Here is a 25,238-nt window from a genome sequence, read left to right as displayed (position 1 = left end):
GTTTGCTCTGTATTGGATGCACTAGTTTAGCTGTTAATAAACCTTCTAGATATCTTCAAAGAACTGGAATCCACGTAACTAATTGTGTTGCTTAAGGTAACACAAAGAAACTGATGACACTGCTAAGATTAAAATTTAAGTTGCGGTTGGGCGTCAGTAAGAACAGTTTAGTACACTGCAAGCAGGCCGAGTTTAATGTTCCCTGAGCAAAGAGTGTTAGAAAGCCGGCAGTAGTCTCCGTTCTGCTGCTCTAAACAGAAAGTATTTTCAAACTGATACATGTAACAAAATAATGCTCATAGGATTATGTGTGTTAGTGAACACATATTACTCACCACTCACCAATACAAAATGCAGGGGTTTTTCAAGTGAGCTGCAGAGCGGGAAGAGTTTTGGATGGGTCTTGAAAAGTACATGATGGGCCAAACAGTTTTTTAAAAATGCAATACTGCCCTTTTAAAGAATCTCCCCTTTTTAAAGCTCAACTCTAAGAGGTTGATTTTTTTTGTTTAAACATTGGGTCCTCCAGGCCAGGTGCTGCTGCCTAGTAGGAGTCACTGAGCTTGACTATGTGAGAGGGATGGTGCACACATATAGTTAAAGATGATATTCCCTGGTTAATGACTGTGCAGTCTACATCTGTTAATTCAAAGTAGTTGCTTTTTCTTTGCTCAAAAATTAGAATTATTGAGCAATTTAGATAAAATAACACTGGGGACAATTTTGCAGAATCTCAATTTAAATGAGCAGATAAGTTGAAATGAGCAACTTTGAATTAAAATAAATATTCTGTATTTCTATTTATGTTAACTCCATAACACATGCGTTCAAAATGGTGAGGGATTTGACTGAGCAGATAGGGAGAGACCATTTCCACTGGCAGGAGGGTCAGTAATCAGAGGACACAGATTTAAGATAACTGTCAAAAAGGTCGGTGAGGGGGAGAGGAGGAGAACTTTCTCTGCGCAATGAGTTGATACAATCTGGAGTACACTGCCTGAAAGGCTGGTGGAAGCAGATTCAATAGCAACTTTCTAAAACGAATTGGATAAGTACTTGAAGAGAAAAACCACAGGGGAATGAAACTAATTGGATAACTCTTTCAAAGAGCTGGCACAGGCACAATGGGCCGAATGTTCTCCTTCTACGCTGTATGATTCGATGATTCCCTGAATTGTGTCACACTTTTGTGCTCAGTCAGGGTACATTTGTCTTAGAAGAGTGCAGCTGAGTGCAAAGGTACAGTTCTTCTGCTATCTGCTACATTCCTAAGTATGAATGACTTAACCGTCACCATCATAGACCCAAGAAAATATGGATATACCAATCGACTTCCGGGGCAAGTGCCTCTCATTGTATAAACAAAATGAAGGGAGCCAGTCCTGTGGATCTGCTGTTGGGACTCTGTAATAGAGTGGAGCCTATAGATACCATGGGCTGGAATTTTACGCTGCCCCAGCGGGTCGGATGGTGGCGTGGGGGCGGCGTAAAATTGAGCGGCAGGCTCCAGGAGGCCTACCCAATTCCGCCTCCAGACAAGTTTACGCGATCAGGCAGAGGCTGCAGAGGGTGGGAAATGGCCCGCCCGCCCGAGGCCAATCAAGACCCTTAAGTGACCACTTAACGGCCACTTAAGGGCCCTCGCCCGCTTCCACGGGTATTTTACCCGTGGTAAGCGGGTGTGCTGGGGACGTGAAAGGCCGCCCAGCAATAGCTGCCCCCCTTTCTGCGCCCCGGGGGCATGTCAGTCGGGCACAGGGTGCTCAATTGAGGACCGCCCCCACCAACCAACCAAGACACCCCCTCCCTCCAAACGACCACTCCAGCCTCACCAAGGAAGGACCAATCCCCCTGGTGAGGCATGCCCCAACTTACCTTCCCCCCTCGATCCATGGGCGTCAGCTGGGCTGCAGTCCCAGCAGTGGCCACCACTCCCGGTGGTGCTGCTGGGACTACGAGCTGGCAGCCCGCTGATCGGCCGGCAGCTCACTGAGGCGGGACCTCATCTCTCAAGTGGGTGGAAGTCCTGCAGCAGGACAATTAAAGCCCGGGGACCCGTAAAACAGGGGACAGATCCCTGGACTAGGCGGAAGCGGGTTCGCCACCCACTTTCATGTCGGAGTCTGGCTCCCATCCATCCACCGTAAAATTCCAGCTGTTAGCTGGGAACAAATTAGAACAGAGGAGATGCGATACACCAATGTCTCTCTTGCAGAAGGCAACAAATGTTTTAAAAGAGGTCAATATAGAATGCACTAAATTCCCATCCCTTTCGCACCGCGTGATTTTGTCTGAAATTGACATTAAAACAAAAATAGCAAGTACACTGAACTGGAGGGAAAATGGCCCAAGGTTCACTCACCTTTTTTATTGCTATATAGTGACTCCAGCTGGAAAGTGCATTTGTTGGGACATCAGGTGAAAACAGAGCCTAGACGTCTGATGCTCTCTATGGTCAAATAGCCTACCAACATTCATTGTTTAGGCTGAAGCATGAAAAATACCCATTTATGATTACATACCTGATGGCTGCCTGTGCCTGTGGAAAACAGGCCGAAGCATAAGTCAACCCTTTCAGAAGAGCATGGAAGAAACAACCAAAAGGAAGTGAACAGAGCTAAATATAAATGTACAAAAGGAGATTAAAATTAATAGAATTTGTGTTTTTTAAATGAAGGGGCAGTGGTTTTGAGATTCACTTAATTTTTATTTGTATGTTTTTAATGTACTTGCCTATTTTTGAAAATATGTCAGAAATCAAATGATTTTCATTCTATCTGGCTCTTTATGGGTTGAAAATCCACACTTCACTTTAGTATATCTGATACACATTCCCCTTAATCTCTATCATGGGGAGATATTTGGTCAATTCCAGAGACAATGGACTGGATCTAACAGGGCGGGCGGCACAGGTGATGGAGGTAGTGGGGGTAGTGGGGATGCATAGTTTCTGGCAGGAAACTGGTAAATCTGGGTTTTCCTGTGTGCTGTGGAGTCGTAACTGCTGTATGGCTGTTTTGTCTTTGACACAATCCCCATCCAGAATTTAGCCTGGGGAGCACTCTGAATCAGGCCCCAGCTTCAGCTAAGTCATCTGTTGCTGCTCGTGGGAACTTGGTTGTGAGGGGCGGGGAGGGGGACACAGGTGTCTGATCCCCGATCCCCCGGTGGAGGATCTGTTTGAGAGGGGAAGCTTAGCCAGTGCGGACCGAGGGAAGCATTTACCTTCTCATGTTAAATCAAAGGCTGCCATCCTTATTAAAATATTTAAATTGGCCACCTCTGTTAAACCCAGAAGTGGGCACGTTGGAGGTGGCTTGGAGCTGGTTTTGAGATTTTTAAAGTATTAGCATATCATCTGATCCCAACGCACCTGACTTTGGGGGTTAAGATGCAACCCAATGTGGGAGAAAACAACCTGAAATGGGAAGACTTGAACGGAAGGACTTTTTTTTTTGGCAAAGCTTTAAGTGGGCAATGCTATCATTGTGAAGATTTAGGAAGTACTGCTATTATTGTTAAGACTTAAGAGGCTATTGCTATCAATTTGGAGATTTAAAAGGACACCCCCATCATTGTGTAGACATGGGCTCGATGGGCCGAATGGCCTCCTTCTGTGCCGTAAATGACTCAATAACTCTATATAAAAGTTGCTGAAGATTTAGAAAGACTTTGCCTACATTGTAGCTTTCACATTGAGGCGATGTAAGTGATACCATCCATGACACAGTGATGTAACTCACATCACTGATTGTGACAAGATACAAGAATATGTGCAGAGCACAGCCCAGTGGGATTATTTCTGAATATTTGGGTGAAGATCCGGCATAGTCACGTTGGGCCAAATGACCTTCCTCTAGCTGTAAATGTCTATGATTCTATGGACAAAAAACTGTTCAGTGAAAGAAAAACTGCCCCACAAAAATCCCACTGCTATCACATTGCACAAGGTACCAGTCTTAAATGCTGTATGCTGTGTTAACATGAAAACTCAACATGTTTGTACAAAATACCTCCGTCCACTATTTTGGTGGAAGCACGAACTCATTTAAAATAAACTGGTTAATGTGACCCTTAAAATAATGAACAAAGTAATTTCAAATAACCATGTATACATCATTATAGTAGTTACAGTCCAAACTTCCTTTCTCGTCCATTTGTACTCTAGACAGCATCCAGAAATAAATAATCAGCTCTATTCAGACTGCCTCTCAAACACTGATTGATCTAGAGAACTCAGCAATGACTCGTTACATAATACAAAACTCTATGATTACGACCCGGTGAGAAAGAGGTCTAGGGGTCCCTTTCAGCCTTCACCTGGTCTTACCGTAACAGGGTTTAATTTTAAACACACCGTGTTTTTAGCTCCCCCTTGGTGAATTCTTGTTAACCATTTTCCAATTATAAGGCAAAAAAACCAGCACAAACAGGCTTTCTTAGGTTTAAAGAAGAAAAGTTGAAATTTATTAAACTTAAACTTAAACTCTAATTCGGTTAACACCTACAGATACACGATGCGCCCACACTAGCATGCATATGCAATACACAGATGCAAATAGAGACAGAAAAGAGCAGACAGAAGAAAAACAAAGTGGAAAAGTTTGAGGCAATATCTGAATAGTCTTTGTAACGGATCTTCGAACTCGTTGTAGAGTCCTTGATTGTAGGTAGATCTTGCTTTTCGTTGGGGCCCATTATTCTTCTTAAACCTTGTTTGGTGTAGGAGACTTTTTTCTCTTAGGGTTCTTGTGTCTTCAGTAGATTCAGAGGCTTGTGAAAAAGAGATGGGAGCAGGCAGGAGAGATTTTCTCAATCCAGGAGCAAACAGTCTTTCTGAGTTCAAACTGTTTGTACAATTCAGAAAAACCCAGATTGCCCAGCAGGTTAGTCGTGTGACTAACTGGTCTGAACACATCTTGGATTGTATCACCTTAGTAATCTCTTGAATGCTCCTCTTACACACAATACCTGGTCATCAAGGTCCATTGTGGGTTGAATGTGTCAGGGAATGGTCCTTTGCCCTTCTAATCACCATCTGTTAATATGCAAATGTCTTTTCCAGCCATGGCTGATCTGTTTAACAAGTCCTTTCTTCACTCCAGTAACAGTTTAAAAATCAATGTTCATGACAAAATTAATGTGCCTCATTCTTGGCAGGTGGAGGCCTAGCATTACACCATATTCAAGCAAAGGTCGTGCTTCTCAAGCATTATATCAGTTGCTGGAGAAAATGCTCCAGGCCAATGATTCCAGTGGATTCTATATTCAGGGCATGGGATAAGAGACCACAATTATGGAGACAGATACAAGTTTCAAGAATCATTGGAAACATAACTTTGGAAAAGGGAACACAATAACTCAAGAGAAGGCCCAATGCTGGAAATGCTGAATCATCCCTAATACTCCCTAGAGCAAAGACAGAAAGAAAAAAGAAAGAACTTGCAATGTCCTTCTTGGAGTACTTTTAAAGTGTAGTCACTGTTGCAATGTAGGAAACGTGGCAGTTAATTTGTGCACGGCAAAGTCCCACAAATAGCAATGTGATAATGACAAGACAATCTGTTTTAGTGAAAATGAAGTGAGTTTTCTGACTACTAATCACATTGCAAAGCAAGACTTAGCTCTCTCTTCTATATTAGAGACTTGTAAGCCTGTGAATTTTCTACAGATTTGATGCAATTACTAATTTAAGCCTTATTGCAGATGAAAAGACATGCACATCATCCTGTACCTTGGAGCGTCTTTGGGAAAAAAATAGCTCTATAAATCATACAGCCAATGCAATACTTTTTTCAGAACTAAGGACCGCAGAGACCTCACTGCAAGGGAATCTGAATGTTGAAGTAGCTGACATAATGACAGCAACAACAACTCATACTTATATAGTGCCATCATCATAGCAAAACATAGTATCATAGAGTCGCTGATGGCACAGAAGGAGGCCATTCAGTCCATCGAGTCCATGCCAGCTCTCCACCAAGCTATCCTGTCAGTCCCATTCACCTGCTTGATCTCCGCAGCCCTACAAGTCTATTTCTCTCAAATGGCCATCCAACTTCCTCCTGAATTCAGTGATCGTCTCCACTTCCACCACCCTTATGGACAGCGAGTTCCACGTCGTTACCACCCGCTGCATAAAAAAGTGCTTCCTCATCTTTCCCCTGTATTTTTTGCCCAAAACTTTTAATCTGTGTCCCCTAGTCCTTATTAATGGGAAGTTTTTCCTTGTCTAACTTATCTAAGCCTGTCATAATCTTGTACACTTCTATTAAATCTCCCCTCAATCTCTTTTGTTCTAAAGAGAACAAATCCAGCTTTTTCAACCTAACCTTATAACTAAAATCCTCCATCCCTGGAATCATTCTGGCAAATCTTCTCTCCATCCTCACACCCTCACATCCTTCCTGAAGTGTATCCAAGACAAAAATTGACAGCAAGTCAAAGAAAGAGATATTCAGACAGGTGACAATAATGCAATCACAAGGCAGGCCCACTGTCCATGAGGGCCTGTGAAAATTATCATGAGTGTCCAAACTGTTCACATACCTGAGTCCGTTGGTTTGATGACTGTGGCGGAGACTGTGAGCGAGACTCACCCTTACAATGACAATGAGCCCCTAATTAACTCTGAAGGGGAAGGTTCCATTGGCATCCAGTGTAAAGAGTGAGTGTTATTCAGGCTGTGTCCAATTTTACAGAATCTTGTTCCCTGTCCAGCTCAACTTTTCAGTTCCTTTACCGTTTACCATGAGCCAGTGTTGGACTCAGAGTCCAATTTTATCATGGGGCCCAAGACATCTTTAAAGGTATTTTAGGACAAGAAAGAAATGCCCGACTTGGCTATAAATAGTTCTGCAGTAGTTGCCAGTGATGGATTAATTAATGCACTTTGACATGCATTCAGTTTTTGTATTGAACTGGAAGCATTAAAGCAAAGTTGAAATTGGATTTGGATTTGTTTATATTTGGCTGTTTTATTTTAAATCTTGCCCTCTGGCAGAGTTTCCACTGCTACATATAAGAACAAAATTAAGAACATAAGAACACTTGACCCATCTATCCTGATTTGCTGTTCAATATGATTATGGCTAATCTTTGACCTCCACTTTTGCAAATGATCCCCATATCCCTTGATTTGTTTAGAGTTCAAAAATCTGTCAACCTCTGTCTTGAATATACTCAATGACTCAGCATCCACAGCTCTCTGGTGTCAGAAATTCCAAAGATTCACAGCCTTCTGAGTGAAGAAATTTCTCTTCATCTCAGTCTTAAATGACCAACTTCTTATCCTGAGACTGTGACCCCTAGTTCTAGACTATGCACCCAAGGGAAACAGCCATTCAGCATCTGTCCTGTCAAGCCCTCTCAAAAATGAATATGTTTGAATGAGATCACTTCTCATTCCTCTAAGCTCAAGAGTGTATAGGCCCATTCTACTCAATCTCTCCTCATAGGACAACTCTCTCATTCCAGGAATAATCTAATGAACCTTTGTTACATCTCCTCTAAGGCAAGTATATCCTTCCATAGGTATAGAGCCCAAATCTGTACATAGTACTCCAGGTGTGGTCTCACCAAAGCCTTGTAAAATTGCAGTAAGACTTCCTTACTTGTGTACTCCAACCCACTTGTAATAAAATACATGCCATTTGCCTTCCTATTTGCTTGCTGTACCTGTGTGTTAGTTTTCTGTATTCCGCATACAAGGACACCGAATTCCCTCTGAACACCAACATTTAATCGTTAGTCACCATTTTATAAATATTCTGTTCTTCTATTTTTCCCACCAATGTGAATAACATTACATTGCCTCACATTATACTCCAACTGTCAACTTATTGCCCACTCACTTAACCTGTCTATATCTCTTTGCAACCTCTTTGTGTCCTCCTCACACTTTACTTTCCTACCTAATTTTGTAATGTCAACAAACATGGATATGTTACACTCAAACTCTTCATCTGAACCATTAATATGGATTCTAAATAGCTGAGTTCCCAGTTCTGAACCTCGTGGCATCCCATTAGTAACAGCCAGCCAACCTGAAAATGTCCCATATATTCCTACTCTGGTTCTATCCTTTTTTGCCCTTCAACCAATCCTCTATCCATGCTAAAGCATTAGCCCCAACCCCATGAGCCCTTATCTGGTGGCAGCTTAACGAATGCCTTTTGAAAATCCAAATATACTTCATCCACTGGTTCCTCTTTATCTACCCTGTTAGTTACATCTGCAAAAAATTCTTATAGGTTTGTCAAACACAATTTCAACCATATTGACTCTGCCTCATCATGTAATGATTTTCTAAGTGCCCTGTTACCAGTTCCTTCATAATGGACTCTACCATTTTCCCAATGACTGATATCAGGCTAACTATCACATATTTCCCTGTTTTCTCTCTCCTTTGCCGAAACAGTGTTTGCAGGCAGGACACAGGAATCCTTTTCTTTATTCATTCTTAGGATGTGGGTGTTGCTGACAAGTCCAGCATTTATTACCCATCCTTAATTGCCTTTGATAAGTTTGTGGTGTGTCACATTCCTGAACCGCTGCAGTTCCTGCTGTATAAGTACTCACACATGTTAAGGAAGGAGATCCAGGATTTTGACCCAGTGACATTGAAGGAACAGTGATATATTTCCAAGTCAGGATTGTGTGTGACTTGGAGAGGAACTTGGAGGGTCTTGGTGTTCCCAAGAGCCTGCTGCCCTTGTTCTTTTAGGTCATGGATTTGGGAGGTGTTGTCAAAGGAGGCTTGGCGGGTTGCAGTACGGCATTTTGTTGATGGACACATTGCAGCCGTGATGCGCCAATATTGGAAGGACTGAATGTTTAAGGTGGTAGACAGGGTACCAATAAAGCAGGCTGCTTTGTCCTGGAGGGTATTGAGCTTCTTGAGTATTGTTGGAGCTGCACCCATCCAGGCAAGTGGAGAGTGTTCCATCACAATCCTGACTTGTGACTTGTAAATGATGGACAGGCTTTGGGAAGAGAAGAGGTGAGTCATTCACCGTCGAATACCCAGCTTTTGACCTCCTCTTATAGCCAGAGTATTTATGTGGCTGGTCCAATTAAATTTCTAATCAATGGTGACACCCAAGATGAAGTTGGTAGGGCAATCATTATGGTAATGCCATTGAATGTCAAGGGGAGATGGTTAGATGCTCTCTAGTTGGAGATGATCATTGATAGGCACTGAATGTTGTCCAGGTATTCCCGAATGCTGGTATGAACTTCTTCATTATTTGAGGAATTGCAAATGGAACTGAACACAGTGCAATCATTAGCAAACATCTTTGCTTCTGACCTTGTGATGGAGGGAAGCTCATTGATGAAGCAGCTGAAGATGGTTGGACCTAGGACACTATCCTGAGGAACTCCTGCAGCAGTGTTCTGGGACTGAGATGGATAGCCTCCAACAATCACAACCATCTTCCTTTGTGCTAACTATGCCTCCAGCCAGTGGAGAGTTTTCCCCTGAATCCCATTGACTTCAGTTTTATTAGGGCTTCTTGATATCACACTCAGTAAAATGCTGCCTTGATGTCAAATGCAGTCACTCTAACATCACCTCTTGAATTCAGCTCTTTTGTCCATGCCTGGACCAAGACTATAATGAAGTCTAAAGCCAAAGGCTCCTGGTGGAACTCAAACTGAACATCGGTGAGTGGGTTATTGATGAGTGAGTGCCACTTGATAGCACTGTTGACGCTATCTTCCATTACTTTGCTGATGATTGAGAGTAGAATGATGGGGAGGTAATTGGCTGGATTGGAATTTGTCCTGCATTTTGTAGACAGGACATAACTGAACAATATCTGGACATTGTCGGGTAGATGCAAGCATTGTAACTGTGCTGGAACAGCTTGGCTAGGGGTGCACTTGGTTTTGGAGCACAAGTCTTCAGCACTACACTATTGCCAGGATGTTGTTGGGGCCCATAGCCTTTGCTGCATCCAGTGCGCTCAGCCATTTCTTGATATCAGGTGGAGTGAATCAAATTGGCTGAAGATGGTTTCTTGATGGTGGGAACTTCAGGAACAAACTGAGATGGATCATCCACTTGGCACTTCTGATTGAAGATAGTCGCAATGCTTCAGCCTTGTCTTTGCGTTCATGTGCTGGGCTCTGCCATTATTGAGGATGGTAATGTTCATAGAGCCTCCTCCTCCTATCAGTATTTAATGTCACAGGACTGCAGAGTTTTGATCTGATCTGTTGGTTGTGGGATCACCTAGCTCTGATTGTAGCAAGCTGCTTCCACTTTTTAATATGCATCCTAGGCTTGCATTGTAGCTTCACCAGTCTGGCACCTCATTTTTAGGTATGCTGGTGCTGCTCCTGGCATGCTCTTGTACACTCCTTATTGAATCGAGGTTGGTCCCTGGCTTAATGGTAATGGTAAAGTGAGGGATATATCAGGCTATGAGGTTACAGATTGTGGTGGATTAAACTCTGCTGTTGAAGATGGTCCACAGTGCCTCATGGATGGCCAGTTTTGCGCTGATGGAACTGTTCTGAATCTATCCCATTTAGGACAGTGATAGGGCCACAAAACACAATGGAGGGTGTCCTCAGTGTGAAGTCGGGACTTAGTCTTCATAGGGACTGTGCAGTGGTCATTCCTACTGTTGACAGATGCATCAGCGACAAGTAAACTGGTGAGGATGAGGTTAAGTAGATTTTGTTGATTCTCTCACCACCTGCCGCAGGCCCAGTCTGGCGCTATCTCCTTCAGGACTTGCCCACCTCGGTCAGTAGGTCCTACAAAGCCACTCTTGGTGATGAATATTGAAGACCCCATCCAGAATATAATCTTGCCTTGCTGCCCTCAGTTCCTCCAAATGGTGTCCAATATGGAGGAGTACTGATTCATCAACTGAGGGAGGGCAGGAGGTGGTAATCAGCAAGAGGTTTTCTTGCCCATGTTTAACCTGATGGCATGAGAATTCAGGGTGTCCTTCAATGTTCAGGACTCACAGGGCCACTCTTTCCTGACTGTTTACCACTATGCTGCCACCTCTGGTGGGTCTGTCCTGCTGGTGGAACAACACATATCCAGGAATGGTGATGGAGGAGTCTGGGATATTGGCTGTAAGGTTTGATTTGGTGAGTATGACAAAGTTAGGCTTTTGCTTTATTAGTCTGGGGCAGCTGTCCCAATTTTGGCACAAGTCCTCACATGTTAATTGGGGAGGATGTGCCTTTGTCTTGTCTGATGCCTAGGTCAGGTTTTATTCTTATTCTTTCTCGTAGCGATTTGGTACAACTGATTGGAATGCGAGGCCATTTCAGAGGGCAGTTAAGAGTCAATGACTTTGCTGTGGGTCAGGAGTCACATATAGGCCAGACTGGATAAGGACAGCTGATTTCCTTCCCTAAAGAACATTAAATGGATGCTGTAATGGAAGAGTGAGATCAAATTGAGTATAGGGCCTTTATCCAAAATTCATCTTATGATTTTGTAAATTAAACCAGTTAACAGTGAAGTGCATCTGTGATTCTGTTATACAAACATCAGTATGTATTGGCACAGAACTCCTTTAAGAATATGCAGACTCAAGCTGCAACTAATAATGTCTCTGATTTTAACGTCTTATTAAGCTTTTATAAGCACAGCACATGTTGTCCCTTGCATCATAAATTTGTTGTAAAAAAACTTGCCAATATGTTGATTTTAAGAAGGTTGCAGTAATGCTGGATTCATCACAAACCTGCCGAGAAATTAATTAAACAGCACAAATGTAAAGGAACGACTTGCATTTCTATAGCACCTTTCACGGCCTCAAGACATCCCAATCTGCTTTACATCCAATGAAGCACTTTTCGAATTGCAGTCACTGTTGTAATGTAGGGAACGTGGCAGCCAATCTACACACAGCAAACTCCCACAGACAGCAATGTGATAATGACCAGATAATCTGTTTTAGTGATGTTGGTTAAGGGATAAATATCAGCCAAGACATCGGGGAGAACTGACCTGCTTTTCCTTGAAATAGCCTCATGGGAGCTTTTACATCCACCTGAGAAGGCAATCATCTCATCTGAAAGACGGCATCTGTGACAGTGCAGCACTCCCTCACACCGCATTGGAGTGTCAGCCTAGATTTTACACTCAAGCCTTTAGAGTGGGACTATGAACCCACAACTTTCAACCTCAGAGGGGAGAATGCTACCCACTGAGCCACAGATTGGGCAGCTGGCTTCTTATACATGAGTTGGGTGCAGCCGATGACAACCACAACGGAGACTTGGAAGACAAACCTGACTACCTTGAGTTTGTTTAACGCTGCTTAAAAAGAAAAAAAACTCCCACTCGGCTCAATCGCATCCATTCTGCAAAGTAACCTTGACGTTCTGACACTGACTATTAGCAGATAGTTACATCAGATTGCATTTGGAGCCAGCTTTTATTTTAAATCAATTCTAGGAATGTTCCTGTTACTCAACATGTTCTTGTGGGACTCCAGCTGGAATTAGTGCCTGCTGGCCAGCCTGTCAGAATGCCCAGGATTCCTATGTACTGTGCATTAATACTATATTAGTTATTATTAGCTATCTATAATTGTACTGATGGTATATAAATAAGCTCTTAGCTTGTTGCATATGTCTAATTAAATTGTTCACCTTCAAGGAATAAACCATGTCGGTGAGGTCAGTGGTTCCACTTCCCCTACCCCCATTCTTGGTGGGCATAAATTCCCTGCATCAACTTTAACAAAGCCTTTTAATATTTTAGAGACCTTGATTGGATCACTTCTCGACCTTTTAAACTCTAGCGAATACAAGCCAAATATAATAAAGGTCATACAAAGTCTGAGAAACAATTGTCACACAGTGGTGATAAGAAAGGCTGCATAGAATAAAGGCAGTATGCTGTGGTGAAACATCTACAGAGAAAAGGGGCTGGATTTTATGGTGGGCTTCAGGATCCCAACGTTGGGACCAAATGGGGGTCCCATGCCCACATTTGCCAGCCGTGAGACTGGCTCAGCAATCTTCCCGGAGGCGGCCTCCTAGTTGGTCACCTCACATTTGCCATCCTATTAAGGACAGCGGGGTGGGCTCCTGATACTGGCAGCCCAATCAGAGGGCCAGCGGCTCTGAATCCTAGGCAGCTTCACCAGGAGCGACGGGCGCTACTGAGGCAGGTTGGGCACCGCGAGGGCGCCCCAACATGGAGGCATGGATTTAAAATAAAATTACGAGAGGAAATCCCTCCGGGGTTTACAACAGCTGCAGGTGTGGCCTTCCCAGCCTGCGGCTCCCTCTTTGGGGCATGGAGCCTCCGGCATCGATGACCCCCTACCTGCCGTAGGGAGGCTACCTCCATTGAGCTGGAGGCCTCCGCATGCTGCAGGGGGCTGCTCCACTGCTGGCAAAATGCTGGCAAGCTTGAAAAATCACTCCTAATTAAGACTTTAAACATCTAAATTGGCTGCCCACCTCCATGGAACGGGTAGCCGATCCTATTCACAGCCAACCCCTCGGAAATTTCCTTGGTGGCAGGAATACATCTGGGAGCTGTCCTGATGATGTGGCTCCTCCCTATTTTCCCGGCCCCTCCCCACCGCCACCTCCCCCCCCCACTCCCACCACCTCCAAGCTCACCACAATTGGGCTGGGAAAATTCAGCCCAAGGAGATATCAGCAGCCTGTGTTCCATCAGTTAATTTTTCCCCATAGTCACAAACTTTCAAATGGCAATGGTCAATGATTGTGTTTTACTGGGATATGTAGATACTAGCCGAAATAAAGATTAAATTGACCGATTATACATATTGGTGTGAATGCCTGTCTGAATCAAGAGTTTATGAACCCACATTATATTTAAAGACAAGACAAAGGACCAGATTGGCTAATATATTCACTCACCAGTATTTTCTGCCTGGCTGTTTGCCCAGTGAACCAGGACCTGTGGAGGCTTCACTTCAGAAGATGCGGCTTAAGAGTTATGCTGTATGCAACTCTACAGGTCACCTATAACCAAACTAGCGGAGGTGAGGTGGAAAGATAAAGTGGCATATTAGACAGTTGATCAATAATGGGATCTTTTCCAAAAGGAGATTGCAAATGTGCAAAGTATGCCATTAAAAAAAGACTATTTCAAGTTTCAGAATCCTGTGGCTAAATAAAGAGGTTAGAAGAGCGAATATGATCAGATGATCTGTTTTAGTGAGGATGGTTGAGGGATAAATATTTAGCCATGACACCAGGGATTATCCCCTGCTTCTCTTAGAAATAGTTTCATGGGATCTTTTACTTCCCCCTGAGAAGGTGTGGTGGCCTCATTTTAATATCTTTAATAAGACAGCACTTTTAACAATGCAGCACTCCCTCAGTATGTCACTGAAGTGTCAGCCTAGATTTTGTGCTAGAGTGAGACAGTAATGTAATTATACACATTTATCAGTAAGAGAAGTGTTGTTAGCTGTGGGGTGGAACTCCTGAGAGGAGAGGATGAGTTAGTAGAGGATAAGCAGAAATTGGTGGGAATACTTAACAAGTGCCTAGTTTATATTTTCAAAAGAGAAGGATATTGGTGAGGTGGTAAATCTGGAATTGGTTAAAAGCCAGATGAAGGATATAATGAATCACAGGAAAGTATGAGTAATTAATTAACCTAAAGGCAGACAAAGTGCCAAGACTTGATGGAATACATCCAAAGATCCTGAGGGAAATGGGCAAAGGAATAGCAGAGACCCAAGAAATTATATTTCAGGGTTCTAGCGACGTTGGATTTGTGCCAGAGAACTGGAGAGTGGCCAATGCAAAACCCATTATCAAAAAGAGAGACAGAATCATCTTGGAAAATTACAGGCCAATTTGTTCAAGATCCGTGGAAGAGAAAATTTGGGAATCAAACTAAAGATGAAATTACTAAATATCTAGATAAAGAGAAAATAATTAAAAGAAGCCAACACGGAGCTTGGCAAGGAAGATCATGCTTGACAAATCTGAGCGCGTTCTCTGAAGAGGTGACAGATATGGTGAATAGGGAAATGCAATAAATGTGTTGTACATGAATCTTCAAAAGGTTTTTGACAAAGTTCCATAGAGAAGACTGTTGACGAAGATTAAGGAATACAGATTTAGGCAGCGAGTAACAAACTCCAGGACATTGCTGCAAGAGTTCCTCAGGGCAGTGTCCTAGACACAACCATCTTCAGCTCCTTCCTTAATGACCTTCCCTCCATTTTTAGGTCAGTATTGGGAATGTCCGCTGATGATTGCAGTGGTCAGTTCCATTTACAATTCCTCAGATAATGAAGCAGTTTGTGCCTACATGAGGCAAGACCTGAACAACTTCCAGGCTTGGGTTGATAAGTGGCAATTAGCATTCACTTCACATAAGTACCAGGCAAAGATCATCTCCAACCAGAGAAAGTCTAACTATCTCCCCTTGGCATTTAATTGCATTACCGATGTTGAATTCTCCACCATCAATATCCTGGGGGGGGGGTCACCATTGTCCATAATCTTGACTGGACCAGCCATATAAATACAGTGGCTGCAAAAGCAGGCCAGAGGCTGGGAATTCTGTGGTGAGTGACTCATCTCCTAACTCCCTAAAGCTTTTCCACCATCTACAAGGCAGAAGTCAAAACTGTGATGGGATATTCTTCATTTGACTAGATGAGTGCAGTTCCAGCATCACTCAAAAGCTCACTACCATCCAGGACAAAACAACCTGCTTAATCAGCACCTCATCCACCACCTTAAACAGTCATTCCATCCATCACCAGCACAACATGGCTGCAGTCTGTACCATCTATGAGATGCACTACAGCAACTCGCCAAGGCTTCTTTGACAGTACCTCTCAAGCCCACTTTGAATACAAGAACATAAGAAATAAGAGTAGTAGTAGACAATACGGCCCCTTGAGCCTGTTCTGCCGTTTAATATGCTATGGCTGATCTTCTGCCTCAACTCCATTTTCCTGCTCGCTCCCCATAGACATTGATTCCCTGAGAGACCAAAATCTGTCTATCTCAGCCTTGAATACACTCAATGATGGAGCATCCACAAAGCTCTGGGATAGAGAATCCCAAATATTCAGAACCCTCTGAATGAAGAAATTTCTCCTCACATCAGTCCTAAATGATCGACCAATTATCCTGAAACTGTGCCCCGTGTTCTTGAATCCCCAGACAGTGGAAACAACATCTCAGTATCTACCATGTCAAACCCTTTCACCAAGCTTTTGGTCATCTGCCCTCATGTGGCTCAGTGTCAAATTTTATTTGGCAATGGTTTTGTGAAGCACTTTGGGATGTTTTATTACATTAAAGATGCTTTATAAATGCAAGTGAATGTTGTTGTAAATTGGTGCTCAAAAGAAAGGAGGATAATGGCTTAATGCAACAGATAAGACAAATAATATTAAGCATACAATTCATCTAGAGGATAAACACCAAAACAAACTGTTCCTCTGTTGTAATTTTTATGTACTTCTTCTCGAGGCATGACCCAGCTGGTTGCTGTCAAAGGTGCAACAACCTTTGTGCTTTGGGATTGCCACTGAGGATGTCAACAACATAAGACAATCAGCTGCCCATCAATGGTAAGGCAAGCCATCAATGCTTTTATTTCTACTCAAACATATAAGTTCACCTCATTCCATTGGAAAGCTGGCATCAGTCTGAGAGCACTGTGTAATTTTACAGAGTAGGAGGATTCCCACAGGTCCAGGGGGAGATTGATTCTCCCTATGTGGCCTGACTTTCCTCACATTTTAATAACATCTAGATGAATTGGAAAGAGTTGCATTCAGTGGATAACGCAATTGAATTCTCAATTCCAAGTCAACAGCTGCAATGTTTTAATTTTAAGTCAATCCTTCTTGCCACCAGGATTTGAACTACAAAGGAAAGTGACAGGGTGGCTCCTAGCCAATCAAAGCTTCACTCCAGAGCCCTGTTTTCTAATACTTTATTCAATAGTAATTATCAAAACAGAATTGGATAAATACTTGCAGGGACATAAATTACAGGGCTATGGGGAAACAGCAGGGGAGTGGGATTAATTGAAAAGCTCTGCCAAAGAGCCAGCACAGGCACAATTGAGCTAAATTGCCCCCTTCTGTGCTGTATCAATCTACGATTCTATTCTGGACCTCTGCAATGTTAAAGACACCAGCTGAAAACAGATGTAATGCTGTGTAATCTCCCACCACTGTAACCATAGAGAACCACTGTCATGTTGAAACAGTACCTCAAGTGTCTTGGAACATTCACAATCTTTTTTTTTTCTTTTCTTTTGGGCCTCCTTATCTCGAGAGACAATGGATACGCGCCTGGAGGTGGTCAGTGGTTTGTGAAGCAGCGCCTGGAGTGGCTATAAAGGCCAATTCTGGAGTGACAGGCTCTTCCACAGGTGCTGCAGAGAAATTTGTTTGTTGGGGCTGTTGCACAGTTGGCTCTCCCCTTGCGCCTCTGTCTTTTTTCCTGCCAACTACTAAGTCTCTTTGACTCGCCACAATTTAGCCCTGTCTTTATGGCTGCCCGCCAGCTCTGGCGAATGCTGGCAACTGTCTCCCACGACTTGTGATCAATGTCACACGATTTCATGTCGCGTTTGCAGACGTCTTTATAACGGAGACATGGACGGCCGGTGGGTCTGATACCAGTGGCGAGCTCGCTGTACAATGTGTCTTTGGGGATCCTGCCATCTTCCATGCGGCTCACATGGCCAAGCCATCTCAAGCGCCGCTGACTCAGTAGTGTGTATAAGCTGGGGGTGTTGGCCGCTTCAAGGACTTCTGTGTTGGAGATATAGTCCTGCCACCTGATGCCAAGTATTCTCCGAAGGCAGCGAAGATGGAATGAATTGAGACGTCGCTCTTGGCTGGCATACGTTGTCCAGGCCTCGCTGCCGTAGAGCAAGGTACTGAGGACACAGGCCTGATACACTCGGACTTTTGTGTTCCGTGTCAGTGCGCCATTTTCCCACACTCTCTTGGCCAGTCTGAACATAGCAGTGGAAGCCTTACCCATGCGCTTGTTGATTTCTGCATCTAGAGACAGGTTACTGGTGATAGTTGAGCCTAGGTAGGTGAACTCTTGAACCACTTCCAGAGCTCTCTAGCAGAGCAAGACTACACCTTCTTCTGGCAGGGCAGGGATCCTGAAGAACCAAGACAGCATGGAGTGGGCTTCGCCATCAGAAACTCCTTGCTCAGCATGATAGAGCCTCCCTCAAATGGCTCGGAACGCATACTGTCCATCCGACTGCTCACCACCTCTGGTCCAGTACACCTACTCAGCATCTATGCTCCAACACTCTGTTCCGCACCTGAAGCTAAAGACCAGTTCTATGAACAACTCTATAACATCATTAGCAGCATCCCCAACACCGAACACCTATTCCTGCTGGGGGACTTTAATGCCAGGGTTGGGGCCGACCATGACTCATGGCCTTCCTGCCTTGGGCGCTATGGCGTTGGAAGGATGAATGAGAACGGGCAGAGACTGCTTGAGTTGTGTACCTATCATAACCTCTGCATCACCAACTCGTTCTTTCACACTAAACCCTGTCACCAGGTTTCATGGAGGCACCCAAGATCACGTCGTTGGCACCAGCTAGACCTCATTGTCACAAGGCGAGCCGCCTTAAACAGTGTTCAAATCACACGCAGCTTCCACAGTGCGGACTGCGACACTGACCACTCCCTGGTGTGCAGCAAGGTTAGACTCAGACCAAAGAAGTTGCATCATTCCAAGCAGAAGGGCCACCCGCGCATCAACACGAGCAGAATTTCTCACCCACAGCTGTTACAAAAATTTCTAAATTCACTTGTAACAGCCCTTCAAAACACTCCCACAGGGGATGCTGAGACCAAGTGGGCCCACATCAGAGACGCCATCTATGAGTCAGCTTTGACCACCTACGGCAAAAGTGCGAAGAGAAATGCAGACTGGTTTCAATCTCATAATGAAGAGCTGGAACCTGTCATAGCCGCTAAGCGCATTGCACTTTTGAACTACAAGAAAGCCCCCAGCGATTTAACATCCGCAGCACTTAAAGCAGCCAGAAGTACTGCACAAAGAACAGCTAGGCGTTGCGCAAACGACTACTGGCAACACCTATGCAGTCATATTCAGCTGGCCTCAGACACCGGAAACATCAGAGGAATGTATGATGGCATGAAGAGAGCTCTTGGGCCAACCATCAAGAAGATCACCCCCCTCAAATCTAAATCGGGGGACATAATCACTGACCAACGCAAACAGATGGACTGCTGGGTTGAGCACTACCTAGAACTGTACTCCAGGGAGAATGCTGTCACTGAGACTGCCCTCAATGCAGCCCAGCCTCTACCAGTCATGGATGAGCTGGACATACAGCCAACCAAATCGGAACTCAGTGATGCCATTGATTCCCTAGCCAGCGGAAAAGCCCCTGGGAAGGACAGCATTACCCCTGAAATAATCAAGAGTGCCAAGCCTGCTATACTCTCAGCACTACATGAACTGCTATGCCTGTGCTGGGACGAGGGAGCAGTACCCCAGGACATGCGCGATGCCAACATCATCACCCTCTATAAAAACAAAGGTGACCGCGGTGACTGCAACAACTACCGTGGAATCTCCCTGCTCAGCATAGTGGGGAAAGTCTTTGCTCGAGTCGCTCTGAACAGGCTCCAGAAGCTGGCCGAGCGCGTCTACCCTGAGGCACAGTGTGGCTTTCGTGCAGAGAGATCGACTATTGACATGCTGTTCTCCCTTCGTCAGATACAGGAGAAATGCCGTGAACAACAGATGCCCCTCTACATTGCTTTCATTGATCTCACCAAAGCCTTTGACCTCGTCAGCAGACGTGGTCTCTTCAGACTACTAGAAAAGATCGGATGTCCACCAAAGCTACAAAGTATCATCACCTCATTCCATGACAATATGAAAGGCACAATTCAACATGGTGGCTCCTCATCAGAGCCCTTTCCTATCCTGACTGGTGTGAAACAGGGCTGTGTTCTCGCACCCACACTTTTTGGGATTTTCTTCTCCCTGCTGCTTTCACATGCGTTCAAATCCTCTGAAGAAGGAATTTTCCTCCACACAAGATCAGGGGGCAGGTTGTTCAACCTTGCCCGTCTAAGAGCGAAGTCCAAAGTACGGAAAGTCCTCATCAGAGAACTCCTCTTTGCTGACGATGCTGCTTTAACATCTCACACTGAAGAATGCCTGCAGAGTCTCATCGACAGGTTTGCGTCTGCCTGCAATGAATTTGGCCTAACCATCAGCCTCAAGAAAACGAACATCATGGGGCAGGATGTCAGAAATGCTCCATCCATCAATATTGGCGACCACGCTCTGGAAGTGGTTCAAGAGTTCACCTACCTAGGCTCAACTATCACCAGTAACCTGTCTCTAGATGCAGAAATCAACAAGCGCATGGGTAAGGCTTCCACTGCTATGTCCAGACTGGCCAAGAGAGTGTGGGAAAATGGCGCACTGACACGGAACACAAAAGTCCGAGTGTATCAGGCCTGTGTCCTCAGTACCTTGCTCTACGGCAGCGAGGCCTGGACAACGTATGCCAGCCAAGAGCGACGTCTCAATTCATTCCATCTTCGCTGCCTTCGGAGAATACTTGGCATCAGGTGGCAGGACTATATCTCCAACACAGAAGTCCTTGAAGCGGCCAACACCCCCAGCTTATACACACTACTGAGTCAGCGGCGCTTGAGATGGCTTGGCCATGTGAGCCGCATGGAAGATGGCAGGATCCCCAAAGACACATTGTACAGCGAGCTCGCCACTGGTATCAGACCCACCGGCCGTCCATGTCTCCGTTATAAAGACGTCTGCAAACGCGACATGAAATCGTGTGACATTGATCACAAGTCGTGGGAGTCAGTTGCCAGCATTCGCCAGAGCTGGCGGGCAGCCATAAAGACAGGGCTAAATTGTGGCGAGTCGAAGAGACTTAGTAGTTGGCAGGAAAAAAGACAGAGGCGCAAGGGGAGAGCCAACTGTGCAACAGCCCCAACAAACAAATTTCTCTGCAGCACCTGTGGAAGAGCCTGTCACTCCAGAATTGGCCTTTATAGCCACTCCAGGCGCTGCTTCACAAACCACTGACCACCTCCAGGCGCGTATCCATTGTCTCTCGAGATAAGGAGGCCCAAAAGAAAGAAAAAACACAGGCGTTACGTACGTGCACCAGAAGTATGCAGGGTAGGCGGATCATGATGTCAGTCAGCATCTAACGCTGATTTGATGCCAGACCTGCCATTTTAGATCTGGCTGCTCCAGTTATCACTCCCTCTTAAACGTGCGCAGATGAACATGTTGTTATGATGGTGCTTCCATTATTAAAATATTTTGATGACTTTTGTTTAGAAGACTGTGAGGAGATGCTGGATTTGTTTTTTTTTTAAAAAGGGTCACTGGAAGGACACTTGAGACTTTGTTTAAAAACAAACACTTACTGGAAGTCTTACGCTAAGTAGACAGCTGGAGCCTTATGGACTATGGAACTCTTTGGACTTAGAGACGTCATATGTCTGGGTTTATGGCTGTCAGGAGGTTTGGTTTCATTTTTGGATATTGTTTGGAGTTCAGTTGGGATTGCAGCCTGCTGAGACAAGCAGCTAACTCATCTTTTTCCACCTCTTTGAGAAACCCTGACCCTAACCCTAACCCTGAGAATCCAGTGTGATAGCTGAAACCCTGATGCAGTGATTCTCCAGAAACGTCTGCCAGACTAATCCTCGATGTTGCCTAAAAAGAACTGCTCCAGAAAGATCCCAGTGACAGCCGTCTCCATGTACTGGGACGCCATCTGGAACATTCCATATCTTATCCTTTTTCTTCAAGAATTAACAAGTATTTAGCCAAACTACTTTTTTGTCTTTTTTGTTAAGTTGATCTCTGCAGAGAAAGCTTCTTTATTTTTTCTTTAACCTGTGTGTATGTGTGTTGGGTTTTTTAGAAGGGTGTATATTTATACTTTCATATTTTGAACTGTGTGTTAAAGCTTTGCAACCTTATTGAATAAGTCTTGTCTTATAATAAATGAACAATTTTGTTGTTTGTTAAAGAAACTGGTTGGTGGATTTTATTCAGAAACTAAAATAGATAAAGTATATAATAGTATATTGGTAACTGGGTAAAACATTTAAATATATGTTGTGACCCATGGAAAAGTGGAACCAGAGAAAGACAGTGCACTCCTGCAGCCTCGGTCATAACAATGTGTTGAGCAGCATAAGAGACCCGCCCACAAGTGCTATTTATAGGGATCAACTAGCAGGTTAGTTGCTGATTAATTTCTACCAAATCTTTTTTGTGCTGGGTGTTTGGAGGTGTTGCTAACAGTTGATAAAGTCTGCAGGGAGTGGTCTACAGTTGGGGTAGGTATTGTTTGTGACTGCAAGGGCTCTGAACACACCTCTTGCTCCCGATCTTGGGAGCTATACCAATCCCTCTTGAGCTACAGTATGACAGGGAGAAAGACGCAATATGTAAGAGGAGAAGATGCTCCCAAAGAGTGGAGGAGAGGGGGGTAAGGGCTGTCAGAAGGGCTCCTTACCCACCTAGGATCTTTGGGAGCACTCCTACCTCCACTAAGCCAGGAGATTCTGGAAGGAAGTGCTCATAAACTCTGCCATCTCTGAGAACCAGACCTTTAGCCACAGTTAGGGTGAGGATGGCACCGCCAGTCGCCATGAAGGTGACCGTGGCCCTCAGTTTCTTCGCTACTGGATCTTTCCAGGCTGGAACATACTACATAGTTAACATCTCACAGTTCACCATACATTGCTGCATCAAGGATGGGACAAAGGCGTACCAAAACTGTGAATGGTTCAACTCACTCAGAGTGCAGTTGGTAAGCGACCAAGTTCAGCACATCATGCTGGTAAATGCCCGCTATCCTGGCAGTAGTCATGGTGCCTTCATTCTGCACCAGTCCACTGTTCCAACAATCTTTCAGTCACCACATCGAATCAAAAAGTGGCTGCTCAGTGACGAGGATTATCCACCCTACGCCTGGCTAATGACACACCTGCGCAAAACAATTACACTTGGTCAACATTCATATAGTGAGAGCCATGCTGCCATGAGTAACATCATTGAGCAGACGATTGGGGTGCTGAAGCTACAGTTCCGCTGCATCGACCGCTCTGCAAAAGTCCTCTAGTACATAAGAACATAAGAAATAGGAGCAGGAGTAGGCCATTCAGCCCCTCAAGCCTGCCCCGCCATTCAATAAGATCACAGCTGATCTGTCCTAGGCCTCAACTCTTCTTTTGGGCCTGCTCTGAATAACCCTCGACTCCCCGAGATTTCAAAAATCTAACTCCTCCTTGAATACATTTAGTGACCTAGCCTCCACAACTCTCTGAGGTAGAGAATTCCAGAGATTCACCACCCTCTGAGAGAAAAAATTCATTCGCATCTCAGTTTTAAATGTGTGCCCCCTTATTCTTTAACTACGTCCCCTAGTTCACGATTCCCCCACCTGTGGAAACATATTCTCAACATCTACCCTGTCAAGCTCCCTTAGAATCTTATATGTTTCAATAAGATCACCTCTCATTCTTCTAAACTCCAATGAATAAAGACCTAACCTGTTTAGCCTTTCTTGATAAGACAACCTCTTCATCCCTGAAATTAGCCTAGTGAACCTTTTCTGAACTCCAATGCTAGTATATCCTTCTTTAAATAGGGGATCAAAACTGTACGCAGTACTTCAGGTGTGGCCTCACCAACACCCTGTACAGTTGTAACAAGACTTCCCTATTTTTAAACTCTAACCCCCTCGCAGTAAAGGACAAAATTCCATTGACCTTCCTAATTACTTGCTGCACCTGCATGCTAACTTTTTGTGTTTCATGTGCCAGAACACCCAGATCCCTCTGTACTGCAGTATTTTGTAATCTTTTTCCATCTAAATTATAATCTGCCTTTTCATTCTTCCCACCAAAGTGGATTACCTCACACTTTCCCACATTGAACTCCATCGGCCAAGTTTTTGCCCACTCACTTAACCTATCTTTATCCCTTTGCAGATTCATTGTGTCCTCATCACAACATGCCTTCCCACCTATTTTTGTATCATCTGTAAATTTGGATACTCTACACTCTGTCCCTTCCTTCAAGTCATTAATGTAGATAGTAAATAGTTAAGGTCCTAGGATCGATCCTTGTGGCACCCAACTAGTTAGGGCTTTCCAACCTGAAAAAGACCCATTGATCCCGACTCTCTGCCTTATGTGTGTTAGCCAATCCTCAATCCATGCCAACACGTTATCCCCAATACCATGAGCTCCTATTTTGTGCAATAACCATTTATGTGGCAGCTTATCAAATGCTTTCTGAAAATCCAAATACACATCTACTGGTTCCCCTTTATCCACTCTGCTTGTTATATCCTCAAAGAACTCTAACAAATTTGTCAAACATGATTTCCCATTCATAAAACCAAGTTGACTCTGTTTGATTGCCTTATGTTTTTCTAAATGTCCTGCTATTTCTTCCTTAATAATGGACTCTAGCATTTCCCCAATGACAGATGTTAAGCTAGCTGGTCTATAGTTTCCTGCTTTCTGTCTCCCTCCTTTCTTGAATAGGGGTGTCACATTAACAGTTTCCCAATCTGCTGGTACCCGACCAGAATCCAGTGAGTTTTGGTATATTATGACCAATGCCTCCACTATCTCTGCAGCCACTTCTTTTAAAACCCCTGGATGCAGACCATCAGGTCCTGGTAACTTGTCTGCCTTTCGTCCCATCAGTTTGTCCAGTACCTTTTCCCTCATGATAGAGATTGTTACAAGTTCCTCCCTCCCATTTACACCTTGCTCATCTATTATTTTTGGGATGTTTATAATGTCCTCCACCGTGAAGACTGATGCAAAATATTGGTTTAAATTATTTGCCATTTCCCTGTTCCCTGTTATTAATTTCCCAGGCTCATCCTCTAAATGTCCCACACTTACTTTAGCTACTCTCTTCTTTTTATATATCATTAGAAGCTCTTACTGTTTGTTTTTATATTTCTTGCCAATTTACTCTCATAATCAATTTTCTCCCTCTTTATTAGTTTTTTAGCCAATTGCTGCTGGTTTCTAAAAAATTCCCAATTCTAGTCTACCACTAGCTTTCGCTGCTTTGTACACCTTTCTTTTTGATTTGATACTCTCCTTAACTTCCTTTGTTATCCACGGGTGGTTCATCTTTCTCATCGAGTTCTTCCTTCTGACCGGAAGAAATGTTTGCTCAGTGTT

The 25,238-nt window shown here is 44.1% G+C and overlaps 1 long non-coding RNA gene across 1 annotated transcript in view; it reads right to left on the bottom strand.

The window, feature by feature from the left end:
- Window positions 1-13,891: 13,891 nt before the first annotated feature.
- Window positions 13,892-25,238, bottom strand: part of LOC137378727 (uncharacterized) — a 56,533-nt gene continuing 45,186 nt past the window's right edge. The window contains exon 3 of the long non-coding RNA XR_010976643.1: window positions 13,892-13,994. This is a non-coding gene — a long non-coding RNA (uncharacterized lncRNA). The remainder of the gene's footprint in view (window positions 13,995-25,238) is intronic.

This window comes from Heterodontus francisci, chromosome 17 (genome assembly GCF_036365525.1).
Source record: "Heterodontus francisci isolate sHetFra1 chromosome 17, sHetFra1.hap1, whole genome shotgun sequence".
Taxonomy (NCBI): domain Eukaryota; kingdom Metazoa; phylum Chordata; class Chondrichthyes; order Heterodontiformes; family Heterodontidae; genus Heterodontus; species Heterodontus francisci.
Note: the sequence above shows the minus strand (reverse complement) of the source record. Positions and strands in the feature narration are given on the sequence as shown.